We start from the raw sequence: 22,180 nt of genomic DNA, 5'->3' as shown, positions 1-22,180 counted from the left end.
CCATAGAAACTGTTGTGATGTTGAACACAGCTTACAAGGACAGCGCTATGGGAACAAATCAAGCATCTGAGTGGTTTTCTCCTTTCAAAAAAGGTGAAATGTTGATTGATGACAACCTCATTCTGGACCTCTGTCAATTTCCTGAACTGACGAAAATGTCAACAAAGTTCTTGCACTTGTGCTCAAAGACCAACGACAGACCATTGAAGAGATGGGGAAGTGATCTGCACTATCTCGGAGCTCATTTCAACGAAAGTTAATGGAAGATTTGGGAATGAGAAGGGTCGCTGCGATATTTGTGCCTCTGGGTCTGACTGACCAGCAAAAAGAGCTTCGACTGGAAACGTCATGCTTTGAAAGAACAGCTTTGAAGAGACTTGGCCTTTTTTTTTTCAAGGTCATTACTGGTGAGGAGATGTGATGCTATTCTTACAATCCCCCAAACAAACAATAATCAAGCCAGTGGAGAATGCCATCATCACCTCACCCCAAAGAAAGCTTGTCAAGTGAAATCAAAGACCAAAATGATGCTCATTAATTTTTTTTAATGTGAGGGGGATAGTGCATTTGGATTTCATTCTACTAGGTCAGGCTGTTAATCAAGCTTTCTATTTCAAGGTTCTGAAAATATTAAGTAACAACCCAGAACAAAAAAATGATATAATTGTGAATGAGGGGGAGTTCAGAGTGGAGCTCCATATCCCATGTGTAGACAATTGGACATTCCCTTACAGAAGAGTCACAAGGAAGAGACAAGCCACTCAGGGTGCATGCAGTATAGCACGATTGAAACATACAACTGTCCCCTAGTTTTTTAATGCTTCCTTCCCACCCCACCCCCACCCGATTAACAGGATTGCAATTCTACCTTACAAATCTGGCTAGGCCAGAGCATGTACAAGGGTACAGATAAGATCTGGAAACACAGGGAATCCAGGACAGATAACCCCCTCAGGACCAATAATGAGAGTAGCGATACCAGGAGGGGGAGGGGGAGGTAGGGGGAGAAAGGGGGAACTGATGACAATGATTTGCTTATAAATCCCTCCCTAGGGGATGGACAACAGAAAAGTGGGTGAAGGGAGACAGCGGTCAGTGTAAGACTTGAAAAAGAATAATAATTTATAAATTATCAAGGGTTCATGAGGGAGGGAAGGAAAGGGAGGGTGACAAAATGAGGAGCTGATACCAAGGGCTCAAAGAAAATGTTTTAAAAAATGATGATGGCAACAAATGTACAAATGTGCTTGACACTATGCATGTATGTATGTATTGTGATAAGAGCTCTATGAGCCCCTAATAAAATGATTTTTTAACAGCACAGAAAAATACAGGTATGTAGATTTTTAAAAACAACATATGAAATGCTGAGGATGTTCAATGAAAAAGATAGCACTATTGGTATGAAATAAAGAGAAGAAAGGCTTAAAAAATTGGGATAGAAATGAAACTGGAGACTAGTTTTGTGGCAGACTAGTTTTGTCACTATGACAATACACCTGCTTACACAGCCATCTCAGTGCACAGCCATCTCAGTGCACCATCTCAGTGCACCAGTTACACAGCCACCTCAGTGCACCATCTCAGTGCACCATCTCAGTGCACAGCCATCTCAGTGCACCGTCAGTGCACAATCTCAGTGCACCATTTCAGTGCACCAGTTACACAGCCATCTCAGTGCACAGCCATCTCAGTGCACCATCTCAGTGCACAGCCATCTCAGTGCACCGTCAGTGCACCATCTCAGTGCACCAGTTACACAGCCATCTCAGTGCACCAGTTCTGGGCAAGAAATAGCATGCTTCTCTTGCCCCACACACCTGACTCACCTTACCTCACTCCATGCTACTTCTCCGCCCCCGCCCAAATTAAGAGGGATATGAAAGGACAGTGATTTGATGACATAGAAGAATTGAAGAAAATAATTGAGGGAGGTGCTGTCAGTCATCTAAACATTCTTGAAAAATGTTTCCCAGAATGGAATCACAGATTTGATGAATGTATTAGTGATAATGTTGTTTTGTAAAAAAAATGTAAAATGTTGTACATTTTTATACAGCTTTGATAACTATCCATTTCACTGGGGGGGGGGCATACCCCCTCGTATTTCCAATGTATAAATCTTTGGTCTTGTATAATTCGATGTGATCTCCAGCTTCATTTCTATCCCAAGGCCATATTTCCATATACTTCCAAGTGCTGATCCATCTCCTTTGTTTCCAACTTTTGCATTCTAATCAGTAATTATCAATGCATACTGATTGCATGTTTGAACAATTTCAGACTGTGGGATTTGGTATAAATCTTCAATTTCAACTTTGGCATTAGCTGCTGTTGGGTAAATTTGAATGACAGTAGTTATCAGCTGGTCTTCCTTATAGGCTTATGACTATTATCCTATCACTGACAGAGCCCACTTCAGGAGAGAGCTTGACACGTACGTTCTTTTGATGATGAATGGGACACTTCTTCTTCGCGTTGTAATTTCCAGTGAACTATGTGATTGTGTGAGCCAAAAAGGCCGATAAAACTCATTTCAGCTTGCTAAATGCATTCATGTATGTATCCCGGTATGTTTTTGACAACTTGCAGTTTTCCTCGAGTCACCCTCCTGCTTCACACATTCACATTCTGGTGACTGACAGGTATCTGCAGTAGGTACTTCTCATTTTGAGTCATGCCACAGCAGCAAGACGGTCCTGAAAGCTCTGTTTCATCTGTGTCATCAAGCTCAACTGTAGTCAGAGGACGCAGGTCTTCTTCAGTAATATTTTGAGTGCCTTCATCTTTCAGCACGGCACCAGACAGTGTCCCGCTGCTACGCACAGGTTCTCCTTGGCCAACTCTTTTCGAGTCACACAGCCAGGGTCCTAGTCTGTAAGCTCCGCCCCGCTGATGTTTGAGAGAGTGATGGCGTGCCTTCCAGCATCGCAGCCAGACATAAGCCACCACAGTAGGACACACTGACAGATGAGTGCTGGGTCGATAAGGGGAAAAAAGGGAAGAGAGATCAGGTGTGGGTTATCCAACAAGGATGGCAGAAAACAAATAAGTTAACTTTGGGCAAATTATTTTTATGAGCCTCCCTTTCCTATTCAAGCCAGAAAGCTAAAATTCACACGGCTGAGACTGTGTCTACCCATTTATTCAGCAACAAAGAACAATTATGTTCCAGTGTACAAGGATGGACAAGCTTGCTCTCTAGTTTAATGGGAGAGAAAACGCCACATACAACATGTGATGGGTTAGACTTGATACAGTAGAGCAAGGGGGATAGAGAGAAAGAGCACTGGAGTGCCGTTTCCAATGATAGTCATATATTTAGGTACTTCATCTAAAGTCAACTTCTCCACGTGGTAGGGGATGCTTGCACCACTCATGAGCAGCAGCTCTTGAAGAATGAGCAGTAGACAAGATCTAGCCGGCCTTGGCACTTCTGAAACGTTTGGTTCTTTCATAGAAATGCAAAAACAATGACGTTGGCCTGCACAACTCTAGGGACTCAGGCTTATTTGGTGGCTGTGGATAAACGTGTGTAGAGTGCTAGTTTCATAGAGTGAGGCATTTTCCAAAGGGCGAACAGCTTGGCCAGACATCAATAATGAGATAAAGCAAACCATCAAAGCTCAGTGCAGTGTGAGTGACCACAGCTCTGATCTGAGCAAACTCAAAGTGGGCGCCAGGTGGGTTTTCTGTCCTATCCATCCAGTAACTCTGTGGCTTTGTGTCTTTACTTGAAATCAGTGGTTTGCTTTAGGTTTCACTAGTCCCTCCACCTAACTTATGCCTCACCTGGAATCTTCAATAACACAGCGCACCACATGGTAATAATAGGTGGGATGTGTTTTTTATAGAACATATTTTATAGACTCAGGGACTGACAGAGGCCAATGAGTTCAGTGTCAACTAGTTCAAACCTAATTATGGTGTCATTTTAAAAATAAATCTATATATAGCATTCTCAATAAAGTGGACTTATTTAACTGGTACTATCTTAAAATCCAGAGTTGTATATCCAACCAGCTCTGTGTCCACTCTACTTGGATAATTCACCCCCCCCAAAAAAAAAACAAACAAGCAAACAAAACAACTCACTGCCATGGAGTCGATATTGATTCATAGCAACTCTATAGGGCAGGGTAGAATTGCCCCTTTAAGTATCCAAGACTACCTGTTTATGGCACAGTCTCTCTCAGGAAGAGCGGCTGGTGGTTTTGAGTTGCTGACCTTGTGGATCGCAGCGCCGCCAAGGATAATTCACAGGCACCTCAAATTTATCAAGACCAAAATGGAATTTTTGACCTTGCTTCTCCTCAGCTCCTGCAATAGTTCCCATTCCAAAGCGGATTGCCTCTAAGAGGTCCGTTAGTAGGGTAAGCAGGAAGACTGGGAATCTTGCTAATTTCTCACAGGTCAAGTTCTCACTTTACCTCCAAAATGTATCTCCAATCTATCAGTTTCTCTCCATCTTCATTACCATAACTCTAATCTAAGTCTTTACCTATTTCTACACTTCCACTCTTGCTTATGTCCATCCTGCATCAAGCAGCAGGCAGACTCTTAAAATAATTTCTAGATCTATGTCGATATAGATACCAACGTGTCGGCTAGTTCAAACCTCATTGTAGTGTAATTTTAAAAATCTATACAGCATATCTATATATAGATATGTAGCGTATCGTCACAAGGAAGCTGGAAAATTCCACGGAAAAACAGAAGGGAGTAGACAAGAAGAATTCGGCCGATAAATTGCAGTAAAACTTACGAATTCAAGGACCCTGCGATTAAAGAATGCGCTCCCACATTGAGCATGCGCAGTCGGGAACGACATGACCTAGAGAAACCTCGCAGCTCATTGTAATAAAAAGCAGACTCTAGTCTAGCATTACGGAGATCGCCGCCATGACACTTCCGACCGGACCAAATAAGGGAAGACGTGGGATGGACGCCAAATAGTCCTCCACCGATTTATCGTTTAAATCTCTCTCCTTTGTACCACCCTGGGTCGTCTCCACTCCGCGGGCACTGACCTGTACCCCCTTAAGAACGTATTTTTGCTTTGAAATAAATACTTGGCTGAACGAGACGCCGCGCCTGTGCAGTATTTTCCGACTGCAGTTGGGCTACCGACTTCTTCGGGGCGAAGTGGAACAGGAGGCCAGGAATGCCTGGAGAGGATAACGTCTCCCACATCTACCCTCTTCAAGGGTTTCCTTTCGGATGAAATTAAAAAATCATATCATGACACACAAAGCACCGCATGATGATCCGTCCCCCGCCTCCTCGATAACGTCACTTAAACCTTTCTTCTCTGAACTCTTTCTTTTCCCCAAAGATCAGTCTTCACTCCCTTATCAGCACCCCACTCCACCCATACAGCCTTCACTGGTGGGGTGGTGGTTATGCATGGGTAGCGATCTATGGCGCAGTTCAAAGCCAGCAGCCGCTGGGGGGTGGGGGGAGGGGGAGACAGGGCTATCTACTCCCATAAAGAGTAACAAGCTCGCTCTTTCAAAAAGAGTTAGTCTCAGAAACTCAAGGGGGCAGTTGCAGCCTGTCCTACGGTCACTATGAGTTGACAGATAGTAGTGGGTTTTGTTTTTTTTTGGTAATGGGGGCCTTTCTTTGCTCCCCTTCTACCCAGTCAATCCTCTCAGAGGTTGCCCCAGGCGACCCTCCTTTTCCCCCTAATCCTAAATCATGCCCCCAATCCCTTAGGGCAACCGCTTCTTTCTGTCCATGCACTTCCCATAAATTGAAAGATGCTTATTCCTGTGATCATTTGGCTAATGTCTGTCCTCTTCGTGTCAGCGTTAACGTCGGAGGACAGTTGTCCTATCCACTTTGCTCACTTCTGTATATCCCTAACAGCAGCAGCAGCATTGGAAATACTGAGGAAGAGAGATGCTACGCGCTGTACACGGTGACGCTGAGCCAATCTAACAGATGCCCAGAAGCAGGGCTCACGTTGATGGAGCGAATGAACCCAGCTACGACCCGCACACCTACAAGGAGCACCCCCACCCCACCCCCCGCCTGAAACTGCCCTTCAGCAACTCCGATAGCAGGGACATTTGTCTTTCTGTGGACCACAGAACGCTGGGCTGCAATTCCCTCCCACGGATGCCACTGGTCATCGCGAGGGCACGCTTTGAGGACAGAGCCGCCCCGCGTGCGCCTCGCTCCCTCTGCCCCTGCAAAAGTTACTGGGACCACAGGCGAGCGAGCGACCACCCGCCGCCGGCCCGCCACGGTGCCCCGCCAACATGCCCGCCTGCGTCACGTGACGGCGCGGCCCCCCCGCGCCAGCCCCAGGGGACCGTCCGCCCCCGGGTAGTGGGCGGGGTCCTCGGCGCGGCCCCGCCCGCCCCCCCCCCCCCCCCGCCCGCGCCTGGCCCCGCTCCGCCCCGCCGCGCCGCAGTCCTCCCCCGCTCCGCGGCTGTTCGGGTGACGGTGGCGGCGGCGGCGGCGGCTTCTGGGATCCGCGCTGCCGCGGCCGGAACCCTCCTGTGGGCGAGCGCTCCGGCACTCTCCTGCGAGGTAAGGGGCGGCCGGGCCCGCCGAGGCTGCGGGCGACGTCCCTCCGCCCGCGGCCCCGCGCTGTCCGCGACCCCGGAGCAGCCGGCGGCGGGCTGGGAAGAAGTGCGCGGGGTGTGTGGGGGGGGCTTTGGAGCCGGGGCTCTGGGGGCGGCCACCGCCGTGGGGCCAGCACCGCTCGGCCCTGGCGGGGGCTGAGCTTCTGCTGTGGCTTCTGGAGGGAGTGCGCGGGTCGCCCCGGCGTTCCCGCACGCTGCTTAGCGGGTACTGTTGCGCTGCCACCCGCTCCGACCGGGCCGGGAGAGTAGGTGTGCGCGGTGCTTTCGCCCAGGGGTTTTGCAAGTAAGTCAAGTCCACGAAACAGACGTAGACTCGTGGAACCCCGAGGCGAGGCGAGGGCCAGGCTTCCTTACCTACGGAATCGCTCGGGCATTTTGTACGCATCGCAAGCCTCTTGAAGACTTGGGTTCTCCATCTTTAAAGTGAAGGCGACAACCCCTTCCCGTTCGCTCTCCTGGGAATACAGTGAAGAACCGAGGGAAAAGCCATTTAAGGAGCCAGCACTCTGTCTGGAGTCGGTTAGACCTGGATTCAAGTCCTAGTTTTGTCGTTTACCAGCTCTGCAACCTTGAACCAGATAGTCCTCTCAAGCGGGGCTGGCCATAAAATTACACTTTGCTGGAGCGGTTGCTAAGAGGACTCCATTGAAAGGGCTGAGAGCAGTGGCCAGCACCGACGTGTTGAGTAAAGCGGGCTATTAATGTAAGTATTATTAATAAGCGAGAGAGTGCATCGCACGAGGGGGGTTAGTAGCAATAACCATACTTCAGTTTCTATATCTTTAGTCCTAAAAAAACAAAAACAAAACAAGGCTGGTTTGGTTTTCTAAGGAAACAGGCATGTGAGACCCATCCTTCTTGACTTTTTTCTGGACCCCTGTTACCTTCTCTTTTAAAATTGGCAGGTGAACCTGTTGTTCCTACCAAAGGAGTCAGGCGGGATGGGAACATTAATCTACATGAGCAGATGGGTATCAGATTCCCTCTGAGGGGAAAGAAAAGTGCCAGGCATGTGGTGCCACTAAATAAAGCGCAGCACAGTGATTGACCGGCAGAGCTGGCAGAAGCTGGGCACAGCAGCTTACCCAGTCACCTCCTTTTGCAAATGGGGCCACTGAACTCGTAGCGAGACCCTGAGTGAGACTTCTGTGCAGGACCCAACAGGGGTGTTGGTCCCGGATGTGGGAAGGAACACACAATGGACTGACTGAGCGTGATGCTTCGGCTCCACTCTGATCTTAGTTCGTCATTTATTGAGCCAGTATTTATGGAGCACCTACTGTGTGCTTGTGCAGCCTCCTGGATCCAGCGTTCGAGCTGTGGATAGCACAGAGATGGTCCCTGCCTCCATCGGGCTTTTTTCACAGCGAGCTGTGTTTGAGGTTATATAATAGGTTGGTGGCTGTAGATGTAGTTCCCTTCTGGTCCTCAGTACATTTTATAATAATAAGTTGCAGCTCCCAATGCCTTGAGAATGATTGGGGCAGGGAATGTATGGATGTGCTTTATACAATTGATGTATGTATATGTATGGATGGTGATAAGAGTTGTATGAGTCCCTAATAAAATGTAAAAAAAGAAAAGAGAAAAAAATGATTAGGGCAAAGACTGTACAGATGTGCTTTATACAATTGATGTATGTGTATGTATGAATTGTGATAAGAATTGTATGAGCCCAATAAATTGCTTAAAAAAAAAATAAGTTGCAGCTCCCAGTGAGGTTGCTTCATAGCAGTTGGTCCCAGGGGCCAGAGCACAGTGAGCGGCCTGAATTGTTTCATGGTCCTTCAGCAAGGCTCTGGCCGGGGTGAGGGGGTGGAGCTTTTAGATATTAGAGAAAATGCTTTTTGGTCAGGGCTTTTAGGGAAGGATATCCTTTGGGCCAACAAGACTTGGATTTGGATTTCTTTGACTTTTCAGGTCCAAGTCTCTTATTTTAGAGTTCTGGAAGCAGCCAACCCTCTGTGGTGGCTACATTTTTGTTTCCATGGTTATCAGGGGAATTGTATTTATACGGCACAAGCAGCTGTTAATCCCTGGTCAAGCAGCCACGCTTGGGCTCTGGGTGGCTGCTTCCTGGGGATGGGGTGGCCCTCTGAGTTGGTCTTTGCCTTTCCGTTGCAGTGATCTTCTCTCCCTCCCTCCCTCCTTCCTTCCTCACATGTGCATTGGTAGCTGCTCCAAGAGGCGTGGGAGCAGGTGGAGGCCGAGATGAAAACAAATGGCCGTGGGGACCTTGGAATCTCTAGGGGGATAAAACGGAGGGGACATGCCTACGCTGTCTGGTTTTCCAGGGACCCGTCGTTGGAAGCTCTGGCAGTGAGCCAGCAGAGAGCTCAGAGAGGGCAGGATGGGGTCCTGGGCAACTAAAGAGCTGTGGCGTGCAGAGGTGCTTTTCAGGGAAGCTGTGGATGAACCCAGTTCCTCGTGTCTCAGCCCCACAGTCGTACTAGATGGTACAAGAAGCATTTTGTTATTTCACTTGGCTCTAGTGAAGCAACCTTCTCTTTTGAAGTTACCTGTCGTGGGCCTTGATTTGAACACCTGCTAAATTTTCCCTCTTTCTGCTAGCTTAGTGATTTAGTCATTTCTCCATATATTGACATCTTTGTTATTGTATTCATAAAAGTACATATGCAGGAAGACATTAAGATTTTACCTCTTTCAGTTCAGATGTTTTACCTGTATGTCTTATTTCTCCAGTTGATACAGTATCGTGTTAATTATTTGATTAGCAATAATTATGAATCTTTAATTATTTTTTCACGTAAACACCCAAGCCCCCTGAATGCCCTTATAAGGGAGAAGTCGGGTGTTACCTTCTTCCATCCTGCTGGGCGTGTAGACAGTCCAAAGAGGTTTTACTTCCACTCTCCAGAGAGAGAGCTGCAGGTCCTCGCCACCGCCCCCCCTGTTATTTCTGATACAGCGACAAGGTTTCACTGTTGAAGAGCTGGCCCTCCCGGTCCAAAGATGTGGGGTCACTGCTGCTCAACACCCTTGTTGGACCAGATCCCTGCTAGCATGATGCCATGCTTGGACCCCAAGGTTAGATCTCTGTTAGCTCATGCTCACACGCTTAGCTGTGCCTCCCAGAGAGAGCACTGTGCTCTGGGCCTAGTGTGGAGCTGGCACCGGGCTGGGTTTCCCCAGTCTCCTGGTGAGTCCCCTTCGGGGACATCTGTAGCTCTTTCCTGCTAGCAGCTTTTGTCAGGGTCACCCCAAACCGCCCCAGAGACTTGTTTTTCTCTTTTCAACCCTTGGATAAGGGGTAGGAATCCTTTGTAACTCTAACCCCGGTTCCTTTGATAAATTGGCTCCACTTCCTCCCAGGGTTCACCTGGCAGGGATTCTCAGGAATGGCTACCTTCCATAAGCCGCCAACCCCAGGACTCTGGGTGCCTCATCATCTTACGCTTCCTATAAGTTTATAGAATGAAGATAAGTAGACACCATTTGAAATGTACCCGATACACATTGTAATATGGATTTGGATGGCAGAGTTTTTGTTTAAAGATGAAAAATGTTCAGTTCCTTCCGTTTTTCTAAGAATCAAACAGTAATCTCTGTACATATTTGTTTTGTTTTATACTTATTAACATTATGAAACATAACAAGCCCAAACATATAATTTGATACTGATAAGGGGAATATGTAACTACTACTTAGGTCAAGAAATAAAACATTGCCAATACACAGTACCACCACTTTCCAAATAATGTCCTTTGTGTGCCCGCCCCCCACTTCCCCTAAGAATCCACCATCTTGACTTTGGTGATAATCATTTCTTTATCGTTTTTACCCCCTTTCTTTGCATCCTAACCACGAAAGGGTAATGCTTGTTGCTTTTGAATTTCATGCATATAAAATACTGTGTGTTTGGCGTCTTGCTGCTTTTGCTTAACATTCTCTTTGTGTGGGTGTGAGATTTGTCCGTGAGTTGTCTTCACTTAATTTCATTGCCATACAGTGTTTCATGGTGTGAAGATGTCACAGTGTGCTATTCATCCTATAATTGATGGACATTTGGGTGTTTATAATTTCTGGTTACCGAGAATAAGTGCATCGAAGAACATTCCGACACATTCTCTATGCCATGTACACACAGTTCTTTAGTCATGTGCATTGGAGTGAATACACTTAGCTATAGACCGTTCTCTTAACCAGTTGTCCCAGTTTATTTTCCTTTCAAGAGTATGAGAGTTCAAGTTGCATCACATCCTTGTGAATATTTGGTGTTATGAGTTTAAATGTTTTTTTTTAAAACTATTCTCCTGGGTGTGTAATGATACATCTCTTGTGGTTTCAATTTGCTGTCCTTAGTTACTACTGATGCTGAGCACTGCTTTTTTTGTCAGTTTACCTGACCTCTTTGGTGACTTGTGCAGTCAAGTTTTTTGCCCCCCCCTCCCTTTTCCCCCCAATTTTTATTGATTTTTTTGAGTTCTTTATTTGTTTGGGGTAGTGGTCCTTTGCCAGTTATCTGTGTTACAAGTTTCTTCTTCCACTTTGTAATGCTCTTTTTACCCTCTGAAGTAGTTAAGGTCTTAGGTCCTGCACTCCAGCAGCAGCACTTACATCATGATGATTATTCTTCACGTGACATATTGGAAGAAATTCTATGAAAAAGAAGATTGAGGGAAGCCAAGTAGGGGTAGGATGGGAAGAGATGTACATGAAGGTTAAGGGGCAATTCTCTGAAGGAAGGAAGATATTTTCATCTTTAATCACAATATCACCAAACCAAAAACCAAATTCACTGCCATCAAGTCAATTCTGACTCATAGCAATCAGATAGAACAATGTAGAACTGCCTCTGTGGAGTTTCCAAGACTGGAATTCTTTACAGGAGTAGAAAATCTCGTTTTTCTCCTTTAGAGCAGCTGGTCAGTTTCAAACAACTGACCTTGTAGTTTACAGCACAACCTGTAGCAATTATTCCTTTCCAGAATATGACACATTTTATACCTATCAGTTAAGAGTTGGGCATGAGTGTGCTAGCCAATAAAGAGAAGGAGTTGGGTTGGCTACAGTAGCATTCTTTACAGTCCACCCCTTGCACCAGTCCAGTCAAACATTCTTCCTGTGGCAAGTTCACTCCATCAGTTACATCTTCTCTAGTATTCTGGTTGGTAACAGTTGCTGAGAAAACTTACAATTAAAGGCTAGTGGGGCTGCTACAACCCTTGCTGTAGCAGGCCGCCCAGCGAATTCACCAAACCCACCATTTTCCCCTCCTCTATCACCCGTTTCATTTCCTCAACTCTGTGCCTTGAATATTTGATAGAACTCAAAGATGAAGCCACGTGGCGCTAGAGAGTTTGTTTTAATTTCATGTCTTAAGTCGAGGGTTTTGCCCCTTTTAAAGGTTTTAATTTCTTTATATAGAGTTGTTTATCATATTTTCCTGGTTTAATGTCAGCACCAACCACAGCAACAACCCCCTTTTAGCTCTGCGTGTGTCTTTGTGCCTTCCCCGTTTTTTCTTCACCACTCTCAGGAGACCAATGTTTGTTTTCAGTGATACTTTTCTGATAGGCTCGTTTCCTGTTTAATTAATTTATTCACCTCTGCTCTTTTATTTTTTTCCTCCCTTCTATTTCAATTAATTTCGTTATTTTCTTAGATCCTATGCTGAGTACTTGGTTCATTTATTTTAATTCCATTCTCCATTATCATTTCATTGTCTCCCAAACACTTTCAGCTGGTGCTCACAAGGTTTGTTTTTCTTGTAATGAGTCTGGTCAAACCAGCTCCTCCTGCCACATGGAAGGTGTCAGCTGAGGACTTCTTGGCTGCCTGTAACTGCAGAGGTGAAGGAGAACATAGATTGAGTCCGTGGGGGGATGTGGACATGGAATCACCTTGTTAGCCCTCACGCTTCTATGTCCATAGCCCTTCCTCAGGGAAATGCCGTAGCCCTTAACACCTGTTCATGGAGGAGTAGCCCTAGCCTCGCCAGCTTTGCACCCTAAAATCACGTTCCACCACCCACCCACAAGTCAAAACATACTGAAGCAAAGATGCGCACCAGGCCCTAGAGCGGCCAGTTCTGGGGCTCACCAGGGGCCATGTGAAGTGACCCAGTAGAAAAAGGATTCATGATCTAGCACAGAAATTTCAGCTGGGGGTCTCAGGACACTTAGCAACCAAAGTTGAAGCTGAAATGATGTAGAGCTAGACGCTATGAAGGTTGAGTCAGGAGTGAGGAGTGCTGGCCAGCTGGTCTTCGGGGAAGCAGTAGCGTTGAGGTAGACAGTTTGAGTAGACTTGAGGGAAGAGGAGAATGGAGGGATCCATGGAGCACGGCTAAGCCTCGTAATGAGTAAAAGCCCATGAACTCCAGCAGTCAGGGTTATGGGCTGCCAGACTTAAACTCTAGACTGTAGGAGATCCAGTTTTACTGTGGTCCTAGTAGCTGTGGATTTCCATAAGATCCTATCGTTCTTCTTAATAAGCCATTGTACACCTTTTACGATATCCAACGGAAAGCAACAGAAAGCCAAATTCTCTGCCGTCAAGTCAACTCTGACTCATAGCAACCCTGTAGGACAGTGTAGAATTGCCTCTTTTGGATTTGCAAGCCTGCAAATCTTTATGGGAGCAGGTAGCCTCATGTTTCTCCTACAGGCTGACTGGTAGTTTCAAACTGTTGACCTTGCTGTTAGCAGCCGCTCCTTAACCTTATGATAAACATGTGCTCCCTTAATCGTATATGCAAAACACTTTCTAGAACAGATGTTCAGAACTGGGATCAGCACCTACATGGGTCAGTTTCGCCTAATAATACTGTTCTGTGTAGCAAAACTTACCTTCTGCCATTGGTAGTAGCTTCAGACCCCGTTGGCTCAGTGAGAATAAAGAGCCCTTTACAACCAACCGCTCCTTGGCCTGGTGGTGAGTGTTAGCTGTCAGTAGTCTCCCGGCAAAAGCACGGAACTTATTGAGGGTAATTCACTTCATCTGTTCCCTACGAGGTGGAAGGGGCGGGCTCAAATATAGAAAAGGAGAAAGGAACTTGGGGAAAGGAAAGCGAATTACAGAGAGGGAACTCATGATCATTCATGGTGCTTTCCGTGCCTCAGACACGGTGTTAAATGCCTGCCATCCATTCGGCTTTCATCTCTACGGCAACTCCCTAAGGTAGCATTCGCCCCACTTTTATAGAGAGGAAGTCCAGACAGGATGGTGTGACTCCATTGAGTGTGTAATTTCGAGTGTGAAGTAACAATCACTTGGTGTTGCCTCAAGCTGAGAGTGATTAAAGAGAAAAGGATTGTGCAGCCATGTGCTACGGGGGAGTGGGAGACTTTCCCAAGATCAAACTGCCTGGGAGAAGGCGGAGGAAGCCGGGTGTGACAACCAGATTGGTTGGGGTCCACTGGAGCACTGCTTCCTGTTGGCCCAGAGGTCTGCCCTGGTATTTTTATCCTTGGTTTTCACTGATTTTGGCTTCCAGTTCTCAGTCTCGGGGCCAGGCTTCCTACAAGCGCAGCGCCGCCGGTGTGTGATGCTCTGTTGTGTAATCGTCGCAGGGTTAAAGCCATTCCTTTCTCAGGGTCTGTGTGATGATGAGCTTAGATAGTCATTGCACAAGCAAGGAACTGAAAACTCAGCAGAAGGAATTGTAGCGGAAAGAGCCAGGGGGCTTTGGACCCGGGCTGCTTACTAAGCCAAACCTTGTGCTACTGAGGACATTCCTGTTCCACGTGGCACAGGGTAGCACTGAGCTCCCGGAGGGGGTTGTCGGTAATCCTCCCGGAAGCAGACCACTAGCCCTTCCTTCTGCAGAGTGTGGGTTCTCCCAGCCAGCCTTTTGGTCAGAAGTCAAGTGCAAACCTTGACCTATGCCGCTTATAACACTGTTTACTCCTGGGAAATGGGGTAAGAATACTACTGCCTCTTGGCTCGTTTTAAGTGCTCACTGAAACAAAAGCAACCCAAACTCACTGCCATCAAGTGGGTGCCAATTAGTAGCAATCCTGTAGGACAGGAGAGAACTGCCCCTGTGGGTTTCCAAGACTGCGACTCTACAGGAGCAGACAGCCCCGTCTTTCTCCCTGAGAGCCCCCGGTGGCTTCAAACTGCAGAGCTTGCGGATCACAGCCCAACCACAGCCACTGCGCCACCAGGGCTCATTTGTGTTTGCTGGGCTGGCCTTTAAAAAGCACCTCGTGTCCTGATCAAACGAGGGGAAAATGGAGAACAGAATTTCAGTTTCTTGTAGATTCCAGCCTTTCTGTCATCATGGGTTTTAGAGGCTTTGTACATCTCCATGGGACCAGCCAGCCTCCTCTTTCTCCCAAGAAGTAGCTGGTAGGTTTGAACCGCCAATCAGACCTCACTAGACATAAGATTTTGTTGTTGAAAATACAGCAAGACATACACCAATTTAGTAGTTTCTATGTTCATAATTCAGTGACACTGACGACAGTGACTCAGTCCCTGAAATAGTCTTTAAATTTTAAACCACAAACATTTCCTGAAGTCTTCAAACCAAACAGTATTTTAATTTAACAGTAGTTTAAATTAACAGTAGTTAATTTAACAGTAGTTTAATTTAAACTAGTACAAAATGTCTACTTTGAGCATTGTCCACCGTGAAGATTTACCTATAAGGGATCAAATTGATGGCAGCAAACATTAGGGACAGTTGGGGACAGTAAGTTTGAGGATGGTGACAGTGACGAACATCATCAGCGCCAATGAATTACACATAGAAACTACAGAGTCTTGTCAGGTCTGGCTTGAGGTTCAAACCCACCAGCTGAAAGATGAGACTGGCCAGTCCCGTGCGGATATACAAAGCCTCTAAAACCCTGGATAGGGGCTGGGGTGGCTTTGAGTTGGAATCCAGTCAGTGGGTTGGGAGGAAGGTCTAAACACACCATTCCCTGCCCTCCTGGAGCTCATTGAATTAGGGTTAGAAGCAGTAGGACCCAGGTTTGGGGAATCAACCAGTGCTCTCTCCTGGGTGACTCGGAGCACGGGCAGTGGATTGAGAGTCGGGGCGCACGCTCCTGAAACACCAGCCTGGCATCAGAACATGGGGCTCTGGTGTGTGTCATCGGATTACCGAGCTGAAAATGAGAAACAGCTGGTTATTTCTCAGGCTGAAGGAGCTAAGATGTAAAGAAATGGCGAAAAGCTGAACTCGATTTTTGCTCTCTTCAATCAGTATCACCCTCCAAAGTTTTAAGTCTTGTCTCACTTCAAGCAGTGTGTGTCTGTGGGTAGGTGTGTGTGCCTGTCTCTTTCCCAGCTCAGTTTTTCACTCTGTCCCTTAGTGCAGTGTCAAAGGAAAGCCCACCAAGACTCAAGGGACATTTAATTTGATTTGAGGAGAGATTTTAAGGCGTTAACCAATTACAGTTGCTTAGTTTACTTGGGTGCTACTTGTGTGTGTGTGTCTTTGTTCTTTTTGTCAGTTCAGAGCTCTGAGATACCCTAGATCTTTTTCTGTGAACCTTTTGTAAATACACATGAGGGGACGCCCACCACAGGACTGGATACCCTATGGGGAACTTCTGCCCTGTCCTGCAGTGTGGCTATCCTTTGGAATTGACTTGATGGCACTGGACCACCAGCCTTGGAGATGACCCAGTGAGAGAGGTGGAGGCCAAAATGAAAAGCAGCACCCTTATGCCAGCCATGGGTGGTAGGGCCATTTCTGCTAAACTCAGAGCACCACTCCAGTGCTCCCCAAGTGGACGAGAAACCACCTGTGGCTCAGAGTGTCCCATGTAAACTGGCCCCGCTGGCCATTCTCGCTGACCTCTTCAGACCGACAGCTAGGTGACTTGTTGCTGTGCCCTGTGCTGACTAGAGGGTTCTCACCTCTGGCCATTTGTGGACCCCGTTTTATCTCCCCTCCTCTTTCCAGTTGCTCCCATCCTACCCGTATATTAGAGTCCAGCTCAGATGCTGCCTCTTCCAGGAAGCATGGCTGACTGGGTAAAACCAACCTTTGGGCCAAGTCTGGCACCAGATGGTGGCTCTGGACTCGCTAGCAGAGTGATTTGGGCTAAGTGATTTGTCACATAAGTTCTCTCAGGCATAGTTTCCTTGGCTGTAACTAGCGGTTGAATTGATTGCGCCGTGCTGAGGGACCAGAGAGTGCTGGTGGCCATTCAAACTGCAGATGTCTACTGTGTGCTGGGCATGATAGAAAACCGTAATGCAAGGTTTCCGCCCCTAAGGAGCTTATCTTTTATTCTGAGGGGCAGACAATAAAGTAACCAAAACATGTTGTACATAAAGTCATGACTTCTTGAGGGCGGACAGTGTGCTGTCTCAATTCTGCATGATGGATTTGCTCTGAGTAGCTGTCATCCGAAGACCCCCCTCTGGGTCTGCACATGCTGACCTCGCATTGCATGGGGCTGGCCTCTGGGGAGGAACCCCTAGTGGTGCAGAGAGTTGAGTGCTAGGGACCTTACCAAAAGGGTGGTGTGTCAAACCCGTTCGTGATGGTTGGGCCTGGCGATCTGCTTCCGAAATGTCACCCCTGAAACCCCGGGAGCAGCTCGACTCTGTACATGTGGGCTGCTGCAAGCCCGCTGGACTCCACAGCCACTGACCGTCTGATGATGACGCCGTGCTTCTTCTCGACCTTTCACCCATCCCGCCTGCGCCCACTCACAGCACAGCCTTTGCTGTGAGGGGCCCTCAAGTGGGTACCAACGCCCAGCAGCTCTGTACAGCAGAACGAGATGCTCCTCAACCCTGCGCCCCAGCTCTCACTGTTGTTCCTGCATTTGAACCCATTGTTCAGCCTTTTCCTGAGGCCGATCCCTCCTGATAACGTGTCCGAAGGATGTGAGTGAGACACAGTGTTGCCACCCTCAATTCTAAGGAGCATTCTGGTTGTACTTTTTCAAGACAGATGTGTTTGTTCTTCCTGCAGTGCAGGGCACTTTCCATATTTTTCGCTGGCACCTCAATTCAAATGCACCGGCTCTCCTTGGGCCTTTACTTACTCAGTACTACACTTTCACAGGCTTCTGGTGATTGAAAATACCTAAGGGGCTCGAGCCAGGCGCACTTTGGTCCTCAAAGCGGCATCCTCACTGCTGAGTACTTTAAAGAGGTCTTGTGCAGCAGATTTACCCAGTGCAGTGACTGGGTCGTTTGATCTCTTGACTGAGCACTGATGTGGAGCCAAGCAAGGTGATGTCCTCGACAAAGCAGTCGTGAGCCACAACACAGCTTAACGCAGCGGTTCTCAACCTTCCTCATGCCGTGACCCTTCCATACAGTTCCTCAGGTTGTGGTGACCCCCAACCATAAAATTATTTTTGTTGCTACTTCATCACTGTTATTTTGCTACTGTTATGAATCGGGCAACCCCTGTGAAAGGGTCATGACCCAGAGGTTGAGAACCGGTCTTAATAGGTCTTTCATGGAGGTGGTAAAGAAAGGCTTTGTTTGACACCCACAGCTAACAACTTAAAAGTGTATATCAGACATTTCTAAGTCCCTTCCTGACCCCTCTACTGCACAGCCCCCACATGTTTGGGTCCCCCTCTACCACACAGCCCCCACATGTTTGGGTCCCCCTCTACCTCACAGCCCCCACATGTTTGGGTCCCCCTCTACTGCACAGCCCCTGCATGTTTGGGTCCCCCTCTACCTCACAGCCCCCACATGTTTGGGTCCCCCTCTACCGCACAGCCCCCACATGTTTGGGTCCCCCTCTACCGCACAGCCCCCACATGTTTGGGTCCCCAGCTCCCAACTTTAGATTCTTTCCAATTCCTTCTTTGAATTTGACTTTTTAAAAATTTGACTATCTTCATGCCTATCTGGCCCTTCCCAGCCCATCAAACTAAATAGCCCCTAGCAGTCCGGCTTCACAGCAGCAACAGGAAGCAAAGCTAAAGCTCTCGCAGTTCCGTCCAGTCCTCTGGGTGTTCTCGCCCATGGTCTTGAACTGAACCTTCTGCACGTCCTCTCAGTGTCACAGTGCCCTAGGCACTCAGTCGGCAGCGCTCTCCACCCTCACTAGGTGACTTCACCCCCTGGCTTTAAATGTCATTCAGATCTCTGTTCAAATGCCGCTTCCTCGGAGACCTTCCTTGACAACCATAGCTGAAATAGCACACACGCCTACATGCGCGCGCGCACACACACACAAACACACACACAGCCCTCAGCCTGCTGGCTTTGCTTCATAGCTTTTGCGTTGTTATTTATTGTCTGTCTCTAAAGTAAGGGTCTTGGCCCTGTTCATGCCTTCTCAGTACTTAGAACACTGCCTGGTACAAAGAAGCTAATCAGTCAGTATTTGTTGAATAAATTAATTTTCTCTGCAGAAATTCTGTGTCCGAGCTAGAAAGACAGTCAGCATTAGTCTCAGTTTACAGATGAGGAAATTGGCCTCGCTTGAAGTCACCGGGCAAGGAAGGTAGAGTGAGCCTGTTGAGAGCCAGGCCTGGTGGGACTTGCCTCTAGAGAGTGGCCTCTGCCTTGCTCACTGAGGCGGGGGGCACCGGGGGGCCTGAAGGCATGCCGCATGCCGCACGGAATCCTGAGTTCTGACCCAGAAGAAACGGAGGGTGGGGGCCATCTCAGCACCTGCTCTTCCCAAACCACACTGTTGTTCCCTTTTCCACAGGCGCCTCACTCCAGGTGTGGGGGCCCCGGGGACATTCCTGTCCTTTCAGCTTAATTCCAAAGCGCACAGGCCCCAGTGGCAAAAGGAAGGACCAAATGTGAATGCATTTTTAAAATAAACAAACCAAAAGGAAAAAAAACAAAACCCAAAGCGGCTCCAGTGTTACCTGGTTATAGAAATCCCTGTGGCTGCCCGCATCCCCCTGGGTCATTATTGACGATGTAGTAGACAGAAGCCCCGTAGGATGGGGAAATCTGGCATCTGAGTAGAAGGCAGCTCTGCTCGATGGAGCTGGGGGGCAGGGGCGTTCTTAGGGGAGAGTGACTGGCCTCCCTCGAGAGTCCGACACCTATGGTGCTACCTTGGCTGGGGGCACAAGCATGTGTAGAGGATGGCAGAGGCTGACGGATGCCAAGTGCCCTGTGGGGACCTTCAGGATGAAAACATCTTCCCCTGAGAGCCCAGCTGCTTCCCACTCCAGTGCAGGTGTCTCAGAGCCTCCAGAAAAGTGACTCCCAGGGGTTTCCAAGTCCGCTGCCAGCACAGACGCTGTGCCCCGCACTCCGCAGGGTCCCCACATCATCATGAGGGAGACAAGCAGCCCTTTAACATTTGCAGATGTCTGCCTTTCTGCCTTCGCTTCCCCCACTGACAGTTCTCTCTCTGGGTGGAACTCCTCAATGAAGTACAGCTCTCGCCAGACCTCCTCCCTTCTCAGAAACCTTCAGAGGGAACCAGAATATATGCTTCTGAGTCCGGCATTCAAGGTCATTACCCACATGCTTATAGACGGGACCACTGTGTACAGGGCTCCAGGGTTCCAAACTCTGAGAGCAGCTCGGAAGGGAGCTAAGAGGTGACCTCAGCTCCGGAGGAAGCTGAGGAAAGCCGCTGCAGACCAGCCCTGGCTTGACAATCGCGGGGCGCCCAGGGGCTTGATGACGGCTCTTTTGAGTTTCACATGGTCTCTCAGGATTGGTTAGGATATTAACATTGTGCCCAAATCCTTAGTGCCTAAACCCAAACAAAGGTGTATCTTTTTCACCGACGGTGAAATTGGGGTTGGCCAGGGTACTCTGGGTATCCTAACATATCACTCAAGAACCCAGGCTAACAGCAGTTGCCCTCCTCACTGTTGCCAGGCGCTAGGCCAGGTGGAAAGATCGCTCAGGGCTGGTCACATGCTCCACAGATCACATGCTCCAGTCGAGAAGGAACACATACATCTCTTCTCAACACCCGTTGGCTAGTACGTGTCATGTGATCCTACCCAAGTACAGAAGGAATCAGGAAGTGCAATCCTGCCACGTGCCCAGAGGAGGGGAAACTGGACATAGTTGGGGAGGACACACTGTTTGCTGACAGGGTCGATCCTGGCATGGTAGAGCCTCTATCTGCACAAAAGCCACTGGTGCTTGCCAAATGTGACAGCAGAAACCAGAGTTCTCTTTCAGTGAGAGACAGAAACATTTCAAACTTCATACAAAATATGAAGGGAAAAAAGGTACTAAGGGGCAAAGTAGCATCCCCACAGTAAGTGGAGATGTTGTGATACGCTGTAGAAAACCAACCAGAGGGAGGGGAACGCATCCTGGCCCACCAAGCCCCGAAAACGATATTCCTGCTCAGAGCAGACAATGCACAGAAAGGACCGTAGGCCCGGCCCCGCTATGAGACACGATGCCCCTCACTGAACCACAGCACTACAGGGGACAACACTGCAGACACAGTGTGGGAATTGTGCCCACTCTGACCCTATGGCACTGGGGCGAAACACTAAAGGTGTGCAACAGAGCAGCAAGGGGAATAAAGCAACGAAGTCCCCGGGGAATGCTAAAAATAGACTTTGGGGACAGAGTGTGGCACCCCATCAGACTCGACTGGAAAATACTCGTAAAGGTCAAAAGCAGACCTGGAACTATTTTTTTTTTTAAGAAGGAAAGAAAACCAACGATAACCATACCTCATAATTCCCAAATGAGCTGAAAGGCATTGATAGAATAATGTAAGAAATGATAGGACATAAATTAGAATCAGAAAATCTCAGAAATAAAGTGGCAGAATGAGAGACGGAAGTAAAGTCATTTTAGAAACAGATACTAAAGTAGAAGGAACACTGCACTGTTAACTGCAAAGGTTTGGAAACAAAAGCCGGTCCTGTAGCAACCAGCATCTCTTAACCCAGATTCTGATCCTGAAATACAATTTCTATCCAAAGAAATCAGAATAAAAAGATAATCTGTTGGAGGGGGCAGGGGGTGGGGAGCGGAGCTGATACCAAGGGCTCAATAGAAAGTAAATGTCTAGCAAAGAATGATGGCAACATATGCACAAATATGCCTGCTACAATTGTTGTATGGATTGTTACGAGTAACATGTACAAATATGCCTGCTACAAATTGATGTATGGATTGTAAGAGCTCCCAATAAAATGATCCTTTAATTTAAAAAAGAGAAGACAAATAGACATAGTCTTATTAATTTTTGATAAGAGTCCAAAGCTCTCTGGAGAAGTGGAGAAAGGCAAACTCTTTGAATGAGTGGTATTGGGATGATTGGGCGCCCAAAGCCCAAAACCCCAACCCTGCAACCAAACCTGCGCCTTAATAAAAAATGAACTTATGGCGAATCAGACTTAGGTGTAAGCCTAAATTGAAAAAATATATATTTTCAGAATCTAGAGTTAGACACCGTTCTCATATTTGACATCAAGCATAATTCTTAAAACATTGGTCAATTTAATGTCATCACAATTAAAAGCTGCAGATGTCCTTAGGCCTGTGTGAAAAGATTTGGTGTGGTGACAAAAGGGCCACCCTTAGGCGTGGTGTTATCTTCTGACTGTGGTCGTGGAGACACAGATCCCCACTGGGGCACAATCCTAAAGAACTCAATACACACACGCACGAGTGAATAGAGGGAAATCTGAGAAATTGGCAGATTTTATCAAGGTCAGTATAGTTGTGAT

At 47.6% G+C, this 22,180-nt stretch overlaps 1 protein-coding gene across 2 annotated transcripts in view; it reads left to right on the top strand.

The window, feature by feature from the left end:
* The first annotated feature begins 6,410 nt into the window (after positions 1-6,410).
* The window catches only part of FBXO10 (F-box protein 10), a 38,271-nt gene continuing 22,501 nt past the window's right edge, over positions 6,411-22,180 (top strand). For both annotated transcript variants that reach the window (XM_075560175.1, XM_075560176.1), the window contains exon 1: positions 6,411-6,540. The gene's annotated coding sequence lies outside the window, so the exon portion shown is untranslated. The remainder of the gene's footprint in view (positions 6,541-22,180) is intronic.

This window comes from Tenrec ecaudatus, chromosome 10, assembly GCF_050624435.1.
Source record: "Tenrec ecaudatus isolate mTenEca1 chromosome 10, mTenEca1.hap1, whole genome shotgun sequence".
In the NCBI taxonomy this organism is placed as follows: Eukaryota; Metazoa; Chordata; class Mammalia; order Afrosoricida; family Tenrecidae; genus Tenrec; species Tenrec ecaudatus.
The sequence above is the reverse complement of the archived record's forward strand: the minus strand, read 5'-3'. Positions and strand labels throughout refer to the sequence as shown.